Raw genomic sequence first — 5,508 nt, 5'->3', positions numbered from 1 at the left:
ATGGAAATAACTGCTGTCATAAATGTGCTCATTTCACATCACTGATGCATCTCACCAGCATCTGAATGGCTTGAAACAGACTAATTGGAAGGGTAACTGATGAGGGCACAAGGGCTTGAGTTGTGCTTTAAACTTGCTTGAAGAATTAGTTTGATCCTTTGCCAAAGCTTTCGTAGTGATTACAAGATATAGCTCTAAAAGATTCTTCACCAAGAGCTGTAAAACCCTTCCAAAATGTGAGTTGAATGGCTAAATCTAATTGCTCTTCTTCTTTTTGGTCATTTTTTAGGGCTGTTGCAGTGGTGAAAAGTAGTCTTGTACCTCTGTAAAGTCTTCTGGATTTTACAATCCACGATGCAGAGACAAACTCTGTCGACTAGGTAGATGCCCAATAAATTCCTCATTTTCAGGAATGTGACTAAGCCAAGTTGTATAAACCACTGATTAAGTATTAGAGGTCCTAGTGGATAAAATTACCTGTTCCTTCATACAAAAATATATTCAGTCAATCTGCTCATTTGCTGAAGGTTGAAATGTACGAATGCCCTTGGATTATGTTTATTTTGCTTGGCACAATTTACCCATTGCATGCTCTCAAGCAACACCAGATAACATGATTAGGTAAGCATCATCCCTACACTCTGCTTGTCATATGCCATTCCTAGCAGTGTCCCCCTACTCCTGTTCCCCTTCTTCAAAGGAAGCTGTTCAGTTTTGCCCCTATATGACAGAGGTGAGAGACAACATGCCTCCCATACTGTTTCTATCCCAGTCTGGAACAGAATGAGGTTCAGGAAGAATTGAGGTCCTAATTTTCCCCAAGAACTGAGAGGGACACATATGGAGCAATGAAGGTCTGTGCTGGGCTTTGCCTTGCCCCTGCAAGGCTTGCATTTCATCCCCTGGCTCTGGCAGGCTCTGGCTCACCATTGCTGCTCTGGTCTTTCTTTAAAGGTTTGCCCACCAAGGTACATGGTGGAATGGGGTGACTATGCTTACTTGGTTCTTGACTTGGCAAAGAACAGAGGGATGGTGCTAAATAACAGCCACATGTCCCCCATTCCTAGATAATAATGTCACCTGACAGATGTCTTGAGTCTTCTGTTGCTATATAAAAAAAACCCAAAACCTACCCAATGTATTAACTCCATTAATTACAGCATAATGTTAATAAAACCATTCATTAACACCACTGAAATTTTACACTGAAATGACAGAAGGTGTTTCCACTGCCTAGTCATTCAAACATCGAAATGTCTAGCTGCACTTTTCTGTTGCTTTATATGTGGGAAAGCAGTCATACTTTTTGGAAATGATAAAAGTATTATGGCATTTTTACTAATTTGAGACCTAATAATCATAGTGTTCACTTTATTCTCATCTAAAATAAAGAGAAAAAACCAGGAAGTATTTGTAATGTCTGAGAAAATATATATATTATTGAACACACCCTGATATGAATACAGGAAGAAAAAGGTACAGCAATTCCACTTGCATGCAACTTACCCTCTCTTCTAAAATGTAAATTTCTGACTGTGTTTATACCCTGTTCTTGCAACTCTTTTCATTTACGGTCTATGTTGAAGAAGAAAAGACATGAAAAACGTAAACTGCAGGGCTGGGTTTAGCAATCCTCCAGTGTTGGACTCTTGGCAGAATCCAATTCTGTTGTGGGACAATTTGCATGGCCCTTGCTTGCAGGGCCTTGGAGCATCACGCTCCTGCCTGCAAAGGTCTGTAGGTCCTCAGTGTCCCAAGAGGTACAGAGCAGACTGTGGCAAGATTATTGAGTAGAGCACAGAAAAAAAGGAGGTTAAAATTACCCAGCAGGCTTCTGCAAAAATGAGTGAATTTCACAGAAATCGTTGAGTAAATACAGCAAAGCATCATTGAGAAATCCTGTCCAAGGCAACCACCACTGTAGCAGAGATGTACGCTCTTAGATAACACACAGCACAGCAGCTGTGAAGGCTTTTTTTGTTGTTGTAGAAGAGAGATTTGTGGTGGTAAAACCTTAACATACTTGAATTTTAGCATTATCCAAGCTAGAGCACAAGGGTTTATAATGCTCTTCTAGAGCCTGAGAGCGACTCTGGTCCCTGCCAATTGAGTATGATTACAAGTATGATGATGAGTGTAACTGGGGAACAGAAGCTGTTACCTCTTTTACACACACTAGAGTCTGACTTAATGACGTTTTCATTCTCAGCAAGACTTTTCTGTTATGTATTAAGCTCATGAACTCATTAAAAATATTTTAATATACAACTGAACCTTTGTAATTACTCCCTGTACACACCTTCAGCTTCCAGTGATAGGAAATAAAGCTTCCCTGCACTTGGGCCCATCGTTTTCTGTTTCATCACTATTACTTCAACGACAGTATACATCAAACACCTATCTATATATGTCTCCAATTGCTTTATAGAGAGATCAACATCCTCCTTTATGCATGTGAGGAAACTATTCAATTTATCTAGTACGGCAAGAAGGATGCTAGCAGAAGCATTCCTTACTCTGGGAAGTCATAAAATGAGATTGTTTCCCAGCTCCTCAGTTTCTTGTCTTTGCAGGAGCACAACACTTTTTGGGGGTACAAGTCCCTGTTGCATTATAAAGACAGTACCCAACGTGCAATCCAGTCTAACTGCTTTATTATAATTATGAAATTCTCACATACAGCTTAGAAAATGGGGCTGAGAGTTTATAAAAACAAACATAATCAAATCAGGTTCATACTTCAGTGTGCAGACTCCCAATGGCTCATGAAAATCCTGCAACAAGAGAGAATGTCACCACAGCAGTCGCTGAAGAAGCCACTTATTCTTGCTGAAAGAGGGATATTTTGGGCTCAAAATTTTTTTTCACGTGTGTCTTTTTATGGGCTTTAATGGTAGTGAAGCCTTCAGCACTGGAGTTTTTGGTATTGCAAGCTTAAGAGTATGATAAACAAAAAGAAAGATGGAATTGTGCTTTGACTCGGTCATTTTTTAAATTATTATGGGTTAATGGAAAGTGCATGCAAATGAAAAGTGGACAAAAATGCCTTTTGTTTTTTTCCCCTCAAAAAAATGAATTCAGTCCTTTCTAAGAGAAGGGACTTAACTTCCCTGAGTTAATCTGTTTTTCATAGCTCGTTCCAGGATTAGATCTGAAGGTCAGGGAGGGAAGAGGTAGCAGCAAATATTGTCATGACCTCAGGAGACTGTGACACTGAAAGTCATGTGGTCCCATGGCCAGCATCAAGCAGGAGTTTGGAGTGCACCGCCTTGCTCTTTGCCAGAGCCTCGGCAGCCCCAGCTGAGCACACAGACCCTTCATTTCCAGTAACCACAGTACTTCCTCTTGAAAGAAAATCTGCATTATAAAACTGACATCTGCTTTACTGCATTGAGTTTTATTTTGATTATATTTTTTTTCTGTCACACAGAAATTTGTTACATGCAAAGACAGCAAAGACAACTGCTGTTTTAATAAAGTCTGCTCCTAAAATCTCGTTGTAGTACAATTATTACAATTCCCAGAATACCTCCGGTTATTTGAAGTATTTCAAGTGAACAGAACATTGTATTTTTCTAATCATGGCAAAAAATAAGCAGTGATTTGAAAAGGTGTGTTTGCTTTATAGCAATTTATTTAGTAAAGTTCCTAAATTAAACCTGTCAGTACTCAAATCACTGTATACAATCCTGTGCCAGCTTACAGGAGACATTAAGTAAAATGGCCAAGGAATCGTGACATTTGGGGCTGGCCATTTTAATGACAATGTGAGATTTGCTGTTGACCTCAGTGGAGACAAAATTTAGTCCCAGAAGATTTTAAGGGCTATCCCTGTAATATGAGGCTTTGCTGCTTCCTGTACATGCCTCTTCCACAATTACAAGACAACTGGGAGCACAGGAAGAGGGTGAGTCTGGAAAGAGCGGATCACAGCTCTTCTGAGCAAGTATAGGTTTACAGCAGGGCAAGTCTGTGTGCCTTCCTTGGACTTGCTCCGTCACTAACGAATGAAACCTGTGAGGCATCCTCTGCAGTATATATATTGCATTAATAACTGACCAGTTATTAATGAAACACAGAAACACTTGGATTTATTGCTGACTTTGCTGGGATAGATACCCAGTTAAGCCCACACTCAGACTCAGGGAAGAGGGAGACAGAAAGATTCTCTCGGCAGCACGCTTTCCAGCCCAAAGGCGTTACCTTAAGCTTAAAGGTGCAGTTCAACAGTCTCTAGCACCCCAGATCAATAAAGGATTATCTCATATCTGTCCTGCAGCATCCTGATTCTCTGTGGACAGTGGCATCAGCTGTCCAGGGTTCATGTGTTGCTATGCCAGTGTGACTCAGAGCCTGGTCGCTGGACTCCAACGTCACCTGCCCTGCCCTTACTCCACAAAGCCTGATTGTTATTTCACTTGTAATATAATTACACCAGAGTAGATGCGCTGTGCTGAATAACACTGCTTCACTGGGACTCCAAACACGATCAGGCTGTCAGCACCTTGTCTCTGCTGTGCTTCTGCCAGATGCAAAGTGTGCAGGAGGGAGTTAGGGCGGAGGAGCCCAGCAGCTCCCCAGAGTTTGCCCTGCAGGAATGACATCTCTACCATAAAGGCTACAGAGGTAATGTTCCAACTTTGATTTCCCAGGCTTCTCCTTGGAAATGCTCCTTCCTTGTCTCCACCTCCTCTCCCTCCCCACCACCAGGCACTGAAAAGGGGCCGCTTGACGGGGTGATGGGAAAAGTCACCATAGAAACAGGGACTCGGGCCTCATTCGCACACCGAGCTGCGCTCCCGCAGCCCGGGGAGAGCACAGCAGCTGTGGTAGGTACAGTCACAGCTGATCCACACTGCCTGTCATTCAAAACCCCGTAAAGCGTATCGGCACACACAAGGAAGGGTATTTGGGGCAAATAATTTTCTCACTTGCTCTTCAAATATGCAGTCCCTGAATCAAAAGCCATGCAACTAACCTGTTATATATATTTCTTAATACACCTACAGAGCTTTTTCCATGCACACGTACCAGGCAGAAAACCCAATATGCTGATTTTACTATTTTGATGCGCGCCAGAAGTCCTCTAATTTCTCCAAAAGCACTAGGGCATTATGTAAGAAGCTTGGATATGATCCAGGATGCAGATAACAGCGTAACAGGCATGACAGAAAGCCCAACAAATTGGTGAACAAAGGATCTAATTCCACTATTGATTTATTAATTTTCAGCTTGCCTAAGTACAGTGATTTTTCCCTAGCTTTTGCAAGTGTAAATTAACAAATAAAATGTCAGCTATCATATTTAAGATCCATTAAGACACAGGAATGAAAAAATATTTTAAAAATTACTCATGTTGAGGTCTCACAGGCATTTAGGAGAACAAAGGGCAGAGATACATTTGTCATCATTTTCAAAAGTTCCTAGTCCAAGAGTTATCTCTGAAAATGGCATTAAGCTCACAAACAACTTAGATCTGCACAAAAAGCCTCTGACCCTGAAATACGA

The sequence above is a fragment of the Falco peregrinus genome, chromosome 7 (assembly GCF_023634155.1).
Source record: "Falco peregrinus isolate bFalPer1 chromosome 7, bFalPer1.pri, whole genome shotgun sequence".
NCBI lineage: Eukaryota > Metazoa > Chordata > Aves > Falconiformes > Falconidae > Falco > Falco peregrinus.
Note: the sequence above shows the minus strand (reverse complement) of the source record.